Raw genomic sequence first — 13,700 nt, forward strand, 5'->3', positions numbered from 1 at the left:
GCTCTCTCTCTCTCTCTCTCTCTCTCTCTCTCTCTCTCTCTCTCTTCCCTCCCCCTTTATCTCTATCTCTATCTCTATCTAGCTCTAGCTCTAGCTCTAGCTCTAGCTCTAGCTCTATCTAGCTCTAGCTCTAGCTCTGGCATCTTTTGTTGGCTCTTCTTACTCCTTCTTACCTGTTCCCCAAAATTACCTTCAGACCTTGTCTCAAGAAACGCCCTAAAGTGATTTTTGTCACATAATAAATGGTAGGAGCGTCATGTACACCTTTTTTCTCTTTTCTCCCTCTCTGCCTTGCCCGACAGTGTGGCAACTGAGCAGTGCAGTCCTCCGAAATGAATTCTAACAGCTTAGGGTAGGATTCAGTGTGCTGCCTATTGCTCCCTAAGTCACGTCACACATATTTAGTGAGCACTGACTATGGGCCAGCAGTGTGCTTGGCCCTGGCGCTACAGAAATCATTCAGACTTCTTCAAGGCGCTCACAGTCTGGCCTAGCGGGAGGAGACAGATGTGGGGCGGTGTGTGTGTGTGGGGGGGAGAACCTCGCACATTTGGGACAGAGTGTAGCAAATGAAACAATTCCGTTAAAATCAGCAAACTCTGAGCGCTCACATGTGCCCAGCAGATGGCAAGGGGGAGCGGGCTGGGCCAGGCCTTGCTCCGCACAGACCCCCAAGCAGCTGGCAAACGGTACAATCACCTGGCACATGTGAGGGCTTCGTGGCAGGAAGAATGACACCGAATAGGGGTGAAGGGCCATTCAGCAGACAAGCAACTCCATCATATGAACGCTTTAAACACACCGTTGCCCTAGCAACCTGAGGAGAAAGTTTGTTTTTCTTCTTTTTCATGCTGCCTTCAGCCTCTCAAGTGTCAAGTCCAATCCCCAGACCCCGGGGTTCCCCCTTCCTGTCCCTGCCCCTGCCCCAGTGCGTCCCAGGCTAGCCCCAGCTCTCTCCTGGCTCCCCCAGACTTCCAATGAGAAATCCTCAGCTAGGTGATAGGAAGATTATCTGATTAAAGCCATTCGCACTAAGGCGAGAATGAGGCTTAATCCTTTAAAAGTGTTTGCTTTGACAAAGGACAGCTTGTTAACCATAATGAACCGCTAATTGGCTGCGAAAGGATCCCTCCTCCTCACCTTTCTGACTCCTCACCCCCACTGCCTTCCCTTTCTATGAAGGGAAACTGAAATGTTAGGGACTCTACAGGCATTATCACTTGGGACCCTCACAAGATGCCGGTGGGATGTTACATTTAAGCCCATCCTACAAATGAGGAGACAGGAACCAGGACAGCTAAGGTTTCCTACCACTGAGCGGGAGTTAGAAATGAAATTTCCCAGAATCACTGGCAATCCATTGACTTGCTCCATTTTTTTCCCTTTGGCAAGTCAAGTTTATTTGGCTCTATAGGAAGTTCTCTGCAGGAAAATCTGTCTTTTTTTTTTTTTTTCTGATTGCTGTTTCTAGTTTGTTTTTGTTTTTTAATTGTTTGAAGTATTACAAATAGTAGTACATATGTCTCCTTTTTTTTCCCCCCATTGACCTCCCCCGGCCTCCCCTTCCCCCCAGTACATGCCTTTACCTGCTCCCTTCCCCAGTGTGTTGTATCCATTGGTTATGCTTATATGCATGGGTACAAGTCCTTCGGTTGATCTCTTACAGCCCCCCCCACCCAACCTCCTGTGCCTTCCCGCTGTAGTTTGACAGTCTGTTCAATGCTTCTTTGCCTCTGTATCTATTTTTTCCCCATTTCTAGGAAAATCTGTCTTAAGTAGAGTTAGGCTGTTAGGTTTGGAGAGCTAAGAGAGTGGTGTACCTTTGTCGTGCACCTGCTTGGACATGGTGCTTTATTTATTTATGTTTTTAATCCTCACCCGATGATATTTTTTCATTGATTTTTTTTAGAGGAGGGAGGAGGGGTGAGAAAGAGAGAGAAAAAAACATCAATGTGACTGTTGTGAGAGAGACACATTGTCTGGCTCCCTCGGGCACCTGCCCCAACCAGGTCCAGGGGTTGAACCTGCAACCAAGGTACATGCCCTTGGCCTGAAATCAAACCTGTGACCCTTCGGTCCATGAGCCGATGCTCTAACCACTGAGGAAACTGGCCAGAGCCATGGTTCTTCTTAGGCAACTGAACTATGTTTCACTTCATACCAGGTAAGCATCAGTGGCTTGTGGGCCTACAACAAACTCGACAAACACCCAAGCCCACACAGAAGATAATCCTACGTATTCTATAATGCTTAGGTTGCTGTTTGCTTAAAAGCCTTTCCCCTGTCTCTTTCAAAGACATTGTGACCCCGAGCACCCTTTGAGAATGACAGCGGGGCCTCTGAGATGGGGCTATATTAGACTATAGAATGTATGTATGTTGTAGAATATATACGTAATATATTTATATATTGTCTATATGAATTTTTGGAAATAAAAACTTCTTTGCAAACATTAGTATACTTTATAAATTTGTTCAACCAATTAATACGGTTAAATCACCAGTACAAATAAGTTAATAGGCCATTTCTCATTTGTATCTCATTTACCGGTAATGTTAAAAGCCTCAATTTACAGACTTTGCGAATGTGCCGTCAGTCCAAATACCCTTCTGGCCACACCTGGGTGGATCTGAATGCCCATTTGTCGGCCATAAGCTTAGCAACGAGTAACCGCTGGCAGGACCGGATCCATCTAGCCTTCTCAGTAACGAATGGATTTTTAGACACTGTGGAACACTATTCCCTTTTCATACTTTTCTGGCTGGAAGTCACCCCTAACTGCTGGATTTTCACTCTAAGCCTTTTTGCTATCAGCTTTCCTGTGCAGCTCCCAACGCGTCCCTGAGCCCTCGGCACAGGGCCGGCCTCTGCTAGAATCTGAGGTTATGGGGTGAGCGCAACTGGGCCTCAGACCTCTTGAAACATACCATCAGCAGGGATACCAGACATGAAACTGTAAATAATTATAATCAATTACGTAAGGAATATAAATGTGCAAAGTGTAGAGAAAGGTAAGAATGAGTGTCAACTAATGAATCTAAACTCAGACGACAATTATCATTCGTTTTTTTATAATTCTTTTTTTCACGGAATTCAAACATCTAGAATTACAGCTGTGTGCGAAAGCCATCAGAGTACCATGGACACCACACGGCTATCCTGCCTGGTTTCCTCTCCAATTTGCAAGCTGGGTTTCTATCACTGGTGACATGAAATAGTCTAAGCTGTAGGGTGTCTACCATCCAGCCCTTGAGGACAAGGTTTGAGGAAACCTGTGACTGATCATGACTGCCCTTGCTGTGTCTCTGTGTGTTTGCTTTCACTCATTACCTGGGTTTAATTTTGTAAGGTTATGACAGCTAAAGGCAGAGCCAGCGTCTCTTTCTCATACTTTCACAGAGTATAGCATGTCAGCTTTTGGTTAAAATATGAAAATCCAATAGGCCCTGGCTGGGTAGCTCAGTTGGTTAGAGCATTGTCCTGATATGCTGAGGGTGCAGGCTGGATCCTTGTCAGGACACATACAAGAATCAACCAATGAATGCATAAGAAAGTGGAACAACAAATTAATCTTTTTCTCTCTCTACTCCCCTTCCCCCCCCCTCTCTCTCTCTCTCTCTCTCTCTCTCTCTCTCTCTCTCTCTCTCTCTAAAATAAGTAAGTAGATAAATCAATCATTTAAAAAAATTAAAAATCCAATGGTATTATCTTTTGTTTTGTCAAAGTTAAAGGTTCTTTTTAAAAAAATCTTTGTTCCTGGATGTAAAATTATTTGCTTTTCTGTTCCCTGATATAAAAGGCAATATGTACTTATTTTAAATAATGTATCAAGTGCCTTTATAGGAGTTTATTGTGCTCAGGCACAAACATTTAAAGATGTTTATGCCTGATTGCTCTGGACTAGCAATAGAGCCGCAGTCTGTAACTCCTGCCCACAGGCTCGCTCCCATGCACAGTGTAACTTCTTTCTACAGTTTCAAGACTCCCACGTTCCTGCAAAAGCACTTTCGTACCTGTCATTTAGTCTCTACACTCAAGTAAAGAAAAAGTTAACTGCACAGAAGGGGCTGGCCACTCTGGACCTCTCTTTTGATGAAGTCATTCGTTTCTAAAGATAGTCTAAATTACAGACTAAGCCAGAATAGTTTTTCTACCTTGTGCTGACTTTGAAGTCTGTTTATTCTTACACAGTCTGGTAGATAGGGCTTGGAAAAGGCTGTAAATAATTTGTCAAGTTCCCTAAATACTGAGAACTTGACATGGGCCCCGGGAAGTGTTAACTTTGTTAGATTAGACTTGCACTTCTGGGAAAGTGCAGATTTGGCACAAAATATCTCATTTATATGAGGCGGCCACATCAATTATTAGAAAAGGAGAGCACCTGGATGATCCTGGGCACAACTTCGGATATTTTCCTTACCATAATGAAAGAAGAAGCCAACTCAAGTAAATCTATTTTATTTATGACCAAATAACCAGGTGACCAAGGGAAAACACTTTCTACTTCGGAGTTATAGACAACAGGTATACTCATGCTAAGTATGACACACGGGCCATTCTCCAGAGGGCTGCTGCTGGCAATAGGACATACCCACTCCCCCCCCCGCCCACACACACACACCACCACCAGCAGCTTGGTGCAATGGTCTGTGTACGCACCATTCTTTTTAGAAGAATCAGGTTACAAAATGAGAGGGTGTTATTTCAAAGGTTGCTGTTTTGCCCATGGCCTTGATTCCTGTGAAAGTTTAGAGTCTGTTATTAGGCACAGGATTCTGGACAGTCTAAGTCTCAGCTTCCTGCAAACTTAAAACAGCTATTGCACAAAACTGTGGTGATGAATGACATCATGAACACTAACTTAACATAGGTCAGGCCTTTGAGAAATGATAGCCATTTCTATCATTTAAAATAGTAGTTGTGAATTTAAAAATCTAGACTATTTAAAAAATAAATTCATGTCAAACTTCAGATCTCTTCTAAATATAAGGATTAAAATCAAATTACAACTTTAAAAACATTTACAGCCACACTTGGCAAGAGAAGAAGCAGATCATCTTGGTTTTTTGAACAGAGAGGTAGGATGTAATGAGAAGGGAATCCATGATGTTCCTGGGAATTGATAAACAGGCACTTTAGCAACATCACTCTTAACTGGCCAGTGCACAGTCTTCTTCTGTCTAACTTTCCCCATTAACCTGACAAGGCAAAACACGAGGAGGACAAGTCAAGCCAAGCAAAAGGCATCTACCACTTTAAGGAAGCGTATATGATGCACAGTTGCGTGGAAACCACTTCCTTTAGAGGCGTATGTGAATTTTTAAAACTCAGAACTGTTGCCACAGGATAAAACTTTAGTTGTCTACTTGTTTCTTTTTAAGTAACACAAGACCAGAGACCCTTCCAAGCGTAGCTTCCTTTTTTTCAGCTTTTTTACTTTCACCTCCCGGAAAAAAAAAAAAAAAAAAAAAATGTGTCTCCCAACTCTATCAGAACAAACAGGCTCAGAACTCTAAGAGAGAAAAGAATGATAATGTGTTGCTAAGTACAATTTAGTAACAAACACCCGGGGCCACAGGAATGATGACGTCACCCACAGAAAGAGGGACATTTATGCTTGTGAAAGAGATTCTTTTCCAAGGAGAGGAACAAAGCCAAACAAGGCCGGAGGAGAGGAGACCTGGCTCTGAGGAAGCATCCTTAGCATGCAGTTCTGTTGGGCGATCATCACGTTAACTAAATACAGTCATGGCCCAAGCCATGTACTCTTGCTACGCTCCCCAATTAACACAACAAATGGCAGGACTCTCAACAGAAAACCTGCTACTCTCCCACTTTAATAGATATGCTGCTTGGTTCATATGCCTATGAAAAGCAGCAGGGCGGGGAATGGCTTCGTTTTCAAAGTGTTCTCTCATAGACACGCACTGCAGGTTTTCATGCATTTGTTTCTCCCACGTGCCCTTGGGAACCACATAGCGTCTCACACTTTGCACTAACCCCATAAGGGGAATCCTCATTCCCACATTTTTACACGATAGGATAAAATGCATCGCTTAAAGAGCACCTAAGTCATCTGTACCCCTCCAACACTTCCCAGTACCAGTAGCATATGGTTTCCTATGTGGACATTGTCGGGAGCCCTTAAAAATTAGCTTCCGGCTCCCACAATGTCATATCTGCCTGCCTTGGGTAAGTTAGGATTCTCTTCTTCTCAACCCCACCCACCACCATCCTTCTAGCACACGCATCCAAGGCCACAGTAGTGTTTGTTTGCTTTTTCAGCTTTTAACCAAACCAGCAACAGAAGCCATACTAGTTGTCATTAACTTTTTTTTCACTTCTATAAATTATCTATAATAATAAAAGCGTAACATGCTAATTAGGCCAAGTGTCCTTCCGGACGACCTTCCGGATGAAGCCGGGGCTTAGAGGGAAGCCCAGATCCCGGGTGCCAGAGGGAAGCTGGTGCCGGCAGCTGGGGGGAAATTCATTCAAACTCTTGCATGAATTTCGTGCATTAGGCCTCTGGTTTCTTTTATATATATATTTTTAAATATTTTATTGATTTTTTACAGAGAGGAAGGAAGAGGGATAGAGAGTTAGAAACATCGATGAGAGAGAAACATCGATCAGCTGCCTCCTGCACACCTCCCACCGGGGATGTGCCCGCAACCAAGTTACGTGCCCTTGACCGGAATCGAACCTGGGACCCCTCAGTCCGCAGGCCGACGCTCTATCCACTGAGCCAAACCGGTTTTGGCATCTTTTATATTTTTTAAAGAACCTTAAGTTTTATTTTCCAATTACAGTTACATCCAATATTATTTTGTATCAGCTTCAGGTATACAGCATAGTGATTAGACAATCATATACTTTACAAAGTGTTCTCCTGATATTTCCTGTACCCACCTGGCAACAAACCTAGTTATTACCGTATTATTGACTTTATTTCCTATATTGCATTTTACATCCCCGTGACTATTCTGTAACTATCTGTAATATCAACTTGCACCTCTTAACCCCTTCACCTCTTTGTCTTTAACTTACGTATAGGGGGAAAGCCATATGTTCTTGTGTTTCCTAACTAATAGATGTTGACACTGTTTACTCAATAATAATAATAATAATAATAATCCTATATAATGAAGAGATAATATGCAAATTGACCATCACTCCAACACACAAGATGGCCACCTCCATGTGGACACAAGATGGCCGACACAAGATGGCCAGCAGGGGAGGGCAATTGTGGGAGATCAGGCCAGCAGGGGAGGGCAGTTAGGGGTGACCAGGCTGACAGTTGGGGTGGGGGACCAGGCCTGCAAGGGAGGGCAGTTAAGGGCGATCAGGCCTGCAGGGGAGGGCAGTTAGGGGTGAACAGGATGACAGTTCTGGGGGGGGGGAACCAGGCCTGCAGGGGAAGGCAGTTGTGTGTGATCAGGCCAGAAGGGGAGGACAGTTGGGAGTGACCAGGACTGCAGGGGAGGGCTGTTGGGGGCAACCAGGCCTGCAGGGGAGGGCAGTTGGGGGCAACCAGGCTGGCAAGGGAGGACAGTTAGGGGTGACCGAGCCAGCAGGGGAGGGCATTTAGGGGTGATCATGCTGGCAGGGGAGGGCAGTTAGGGGCAATTGGGCTAGCAGGGGAGCAGTTAGGCATCGATCAGGCTGGCAGGGGAGTGGTTAGGGGGTGATCAGGCTGGCAGGCAGAAGCAGTTAGGAGCTATCAGGCAGGCAGGCAGGCAGGCGAGCGATTGGGAGCCAGCAGTCCTGGATTGTGAGAGGGATGTCCGGCTGCCTGTTTAGGCCCAATCCCACCGGGCAGCCAGACATCCCTTGAGGGGTCCCAGATTGGAGACGGTGCAGGCTGGGCTGAGGGACACACCCACCCCCATGCACAAATTTCATGCACCAGGCCTCTAGTAATAATAATAATAATAATAATAATAATAATAATAATAATAAAGAATAGGTCTTTTTCAGTAAGCTATTTTATATTCCCTTCCCAAATCACACTCAACCTACCAACTCCCCTCAAAAGTTGTCTTCAAAAAACTCTAGGATTCAAAAGATAATAATTGGGTCATTTAGATCTGTTGGGATAATAAACATAAATCAGAGAAAATTGATAATTACTCTGGAAAATGCAAAGTAACTACTACCTTAAAGGGAAAGAGGTTGATGTTGCAAGGGTCTCTATTGTTATTGGCACTGAGACAAGGGACCATCAACTGTCTCTGGAGACTGGAAAATCACTTTTTCTCTAGTCTTTTATGCTTCATATATATGCAAAAAATGAAAGTGCCTGATGACCCCATTACCAGACATCAGTGTACCTATTTTCAATGGCCACAATCAGACTCAATTATTCCATAGTAAAATAGCTAACAACATTTAAGTTGGCACATTTAAATAATATTTGAGCCCTTTTTCACTTTTATCAAACCTGCAGCTATTATGGAAATGAAAGGACAAGAAAATGTAGTGAATCTTTGAAGGTAAACACAGCGTATCTGAAACTTCTCTAAGTATAATAATGTATCTTTTAAGAAAGCTTTTGACCTTAAGAAAGAGAATCCCTGCTTCTCTTCAAACAACGGTTTTCCCTGGCCTGTGTAAAACACAGATAATGAATGGTTCATTCAATGCATTCCTCTCCCAATCCACACATGCGCATGTCTCTGCAAATATCTGCTCACAATGCACAACTCCTTTTCTTGGCCTACAACCCGGGTGACCTGGTCCTTTGTCACCTCCTTAGTGTCATCTCCCACTACCCTCTGACTCCCGGACCCCTCCTTTCTGCTTCTCAGAAATGTCAGGCTCACTTCCCATCTCTCTCTCTCTCTCTCTTTTTTAAATATATATTTTATTGATTTTTTACAGAGAGAAAGGGAGAGGGATAGAGAGTTAGAAACATCGATGAGAGAGAAACATGGATCAGCTGCCTCTTGCACACTCCCCACTCGGGATGTGTCCGCAACCAAGGTACATGCCCTTGACCGGAATCGAACCTGGGATGCTTCAGTCCGCAGGCTGACGCTCTATCCACTGAGCCAAACCAGTTAGGGCCCCATCTCTCTTTTGAGTTACTCTTCCCAGAGTGCACTGGGTGGCACTCCCATCCATTTCAACACTCAGGGCTTAGTGTAGCTATTATCCTTTTGAGACACCACCTGGGAAAGTTAGCTAGATGAAGACGTTTCCCTCCTCTGTTTCTATCCTCTTACTTTGCTGAATTTTCTTCATGCTGCTATTGTCATCTCACATTTCCTTTTTAAACATTTACTTGTTTACTGATTTACTTCTTGCCTCTCCCCACTAGAACTGAAGTTCGGCTCCTTGAGGGCAGAAACTTGGTCTTGCCCATCACTGTGTCCTCAGGGTTTAGACCAGCGCTAATTGCATAATGCGTGATATAGACATCCATGAACAAAGGCATCTCAAAATGAACACGGAGCCTTCTCACAAGAATGAAAATCCTCTTCTGACACAACCGACTTCCTGAGAAGAACCACAAAGTCAGGGCCATCAAACACCTCCTATGGTAGGACCATAAAATAGAGGAAAAGGTGGCTCGATAGTAATTTCATGTATGAAAAGGTTTTCTCAGTTCTTTGAGATTTTTCTGAAAGTGTATTATTCCAAGTCTTGTTTGTCTACTGGAAATGTTGATGCTTCAATGTCAAACCTGCCTTTCCCAGGAGCCTGGTGCCATCGCTGCCCTGGAAGTGTAACTTTCAATTATTGAGAGGTCTCAGATGACACACCGTATTTTTCATATTGTGAAATCCACTTCTCTTAATATTTTTCCTACTAGAGTGTGAGACTTACCCTGTAATCTGTGGAGTCTTTGCTGTATCTAAACCACAGTTTGGCCTGCCTTACTTCACAATAAATAATAATAACATGATAAAGGTCCAGCCGAGATCAGTTCTGTGACCATTCTCAAGCTACATTTCGCTCTCTGAGCTTTTGTTCCTTTAAAATTTATTTTTCAATTACAGTTGACATTCAATGCTATTTTGTATTAGTTTCAGGTGGACAGCATAATCGTTAGACAATTATACAATTTACAAAGTGTTCCCCCCAATAAGTGTAGTATCCACCTGACACCATGCATAGTTATTATAATATTATTGACCATATTCCCCAGGCTGTACTTTATTAAACTTTTTTAAAATTCTGTAAAATAGAAATAATAGTATTTGTGTCACAGGGTTGGTGAGGGTATTAAATTAGTTAATCATGGGAAGCACACGATAGAAAATGATACTAAAAACTAGTACTACAAAATGATGTGCAATGATACTGAAAAACTGATACTTAGAAACGTAATAGAAAAGCTATTATTATTAACATTGTTATGATTACCATCATCATCATCATCATCTTTATTATTTAGAGCCCAGTCCTCTCAAGAACCAAGTCATGGTTATAACCCTAAACTGACTATATTGGCACAAAAGAAACTGTTTCCCTAGAGAAGCTTTATAATCCACTTCAAGGCCAAAAATAGAATCAGGAAATAATTGCAAAACTCTATGTGAGCTATATGCTCAGCCATGAGGCCAACAGAGGCAGATGGTTGATCAGGAAAGGATTCTGAAAGGAGGTCGCTCTTCCATCTGGCTTGAGGAAAGCAGTGAACCCTAACGGGCTTAGAAGGGTGGACACATGTTTCTGGGTGGCGAGGGCAGGGGCAGTCAAGTGCAAAGGCAGGGGGCAGCGCCTCTGAGCAATTCTAAGAGACATTGCAGCCGCCACTGTGGACTCATCTCTTCTTAGCTCAGGGGAAAGAGCCCACACAGAGAAAAGGGGAACTTCTCATTCTATTCGTTGACTCTGGGGACCACTTTTTGGTTTCAGTTCCTTTCACTCAGTGTTAGCAGAAGTATCCCCACCTGTCAATTGCATGGCAGTTTAGAGCTCTACCATGATCATGGCCTCCTCCAGATGACCCTGGGACATGGTTGTTTTTTTTTTCTTATGCCTATTTTCCTTATACATGAGGCTCAGAAATGTTGAGGCCTTTTTCTTAATCATCATTTATTTGAGTACCTCCTATGTTCCATGCATTTCAGGCGTCCTCAAACTGCGGCCTGCGGGCCACATGCGGCCCTCCGAGGACATTTATCCAGCCCGCTGGGTGCCGCTGTCTGTCCTGCTTAGCAGCTGACTTGTCCCAGGCCCGCAGTGCGCATAGGAATTTGTTCATAGTTTTTTTTTTAAACTATAGTCTGGCCCTCCAACTGTCTGAGGGACAGTGAACTGGCCCCCTGTTTAAAAAGTTTGAGGACCCCTGTAAGGTACTGGGGTTGTAGCATGAACTAAACAGACCAAATCCCTACCCTCTTCAAATTTATGTTCTAGTGGGAGAAACAGAAAATAAATGATTAAACAAATAAACAAAGATGAAAAAAATTTAAATATGTTTTTATTAATTTTTTTTTTTTTTAGAGAGAGGAAAGGATAGGGATAGAGAGAGAACATCAACTGGCTGCCTCCTGCACGGCCCCTACTGAGGATCCAGCCTGAAACCCAGGCATGTGCCCTGACCAGGAATCGAACCCAAGACCTTTTTTTGGTTCATGGGTTGACGCTCAACTACTGAGCCACACTGTCCAGGAAAAGATGAAAGATTTATGTTGTATTTAGTGCTATTGAGAAAATAAAAATGGGGCAAAAGGACAGAGAGTGACTGGGTTAGGGACATTACAGTACAGTATGTAGTTGGTCATGGAAGACATCCATTTGTAAGAACATCTGAGCAGAGATCTGAACAAAGAAGAATTGTGTTGCAGTAATATGTGTGGGAAGAGCATGCCAGGAAAGAGGAAAGAGCATGCGCAAAGTCCCTGAATCAGAAATGAGGTTGTGATAGCCTAGGGGCAAAATGAGGGGTGGAATCAGAGCTTAGTGAATAAAGGGAGGAGTGGTAGGATATCAAAGAAGACGTGTGGGTGGAGGCCAAACATATAACCTATAGTGAGGAATGTGGATTTTATCCCAATTTAAGTAGGATGCCATTGAAGAATTTTGAGAAGGGAGCCACATGATTTGACTTATATTTCAAAAGGTCATGCTGGCAAAGATGCAAGAGCAGAAAAAAGAGGAACTTATTAGGAGGCTACAACCAGAACAGAAAGGGAAGTGTCCATCTGTGCTCCAGATGGTGGTCAGCCTTGGGATATAGTTTGGAAAAATATATTGACAAACTTACTGATAAGTAAGATGTAGGTGAGGGAAAGAAAGGAATCAATGGTGCTTTTGACCTAGATAACTGGCTGTAAGATGATGCCAGTTACCAAGAAACATTGGGATGGAGAAGAGCAAGAAAGACAATGAGGAATTATATTGTGAACATGTTGACTTTGAGATGCTTGTTGATATCTGAGTGAAGAAATGTAATGATCCCTTTGAGGCATGAGTCCAGAAATTGGCAGAAAGTTAAGGAAATAGGGATTTCTTTTTTAAATTAAAGTTATGAGACTAGATATCTGGAAAAAGAAGAGAAATTGGCAGAAAGTTAAGAAAATAGGGATTAAAAAATTTAAAGTTTTTGGACTAGATATCTGGAGAAAGAAAAGGTATCTAAGATCCACAGACAGAATGGAAATTGAAAATGAATCTTTTGACATGGACCCACTTTCTCTTGCTACCACAAATATTGACATATGTTCAGAATTGTAAGTATCAGAGTAGAATATGGAGGAGTATCAGGGGAAGGAACATTCTAGAATCACTCATAGGTTATTTCTTTCCTTTCCTTATCTAATTGTGTGATGTATATTCACACTTAACTTAAAGAAAATAATCTCTGGAATAACAAATTTTTAAGGTTGACCAAGTACCATAGATATCTGAAATTGTCAGTTTTAGGAATACCCAAGAAGGTAATTAATTTCACACTAAATGTAGGTTGAATAGAATTGAAATATAAAGATAGAAATGTATCCAATAACTCAAACAGTTATTTCTAAATTGTATCATAACAGTTGAATTAGGACATATGAAGTTTGTTTAATAAAAATGGCTGGGGCAAGAAGCACTTAATCTCCATGGTTTAGGGGGAAAATGATTAAAGTAAACCAATTCAAAAAATGAAATTAAATCAATAAGAATGCCAAGGGGGGGGGGTGCCCTAAAACTGCAAACAAGCTGAAACAAATGACCCCAATTGTATTTCAAATGAATACTATGATAAGCCTGAACAAAAGAAAGAACAGGATGGGAGGGTGGGAAGGAGGAAGGGAGTGAGACAGGGAAGTAGGGAGGGAGAAAAAAAGGGGGTGGGGGAGGGAAGAAGAGAGGGAGATAGAGAGGAAAGGAACAAGATAGGGAAGAAGGGAGGGAGCTGAGCAAATGAGTAAGCATGATGGTGTTGTTAGGATCCAGGACTCTCCCTGTGGAAAAAGGATCAGGGGCAGGCAAACAAAACCCCATGGGGGCAGATTGGAATTGGAGGTATCAGATGAACTTATCATGTCCAAAATATATGTAAATGTATGAGTGTTTTTATGTACACATGCATATGCATTTGTATGTTTGTGTCTCTAGCTGTGTGTACCCATGCATATATTTCTGTGAAAGGGTCAAGAAGCACAAGGACTCCAGGAGCAGTGAGTATTCTGACACCCAGATCTCAGCCTCTGACACCACCCCCCACTCAAGGAAATGAGAAATGAGTGATTGCAGGG

Source organism: Plecotus auritus (genome assembly GCF_963455305.1).
Source record: "Plecotus auritus genome assembly, chromosome: 2".
NCBI classification, from domain to species: Eukaryota; Metazoa; Chordata; class Mammalia; order Chiroptera; family Vespertilionidae; genus Plecotus; species Plecotus auritus.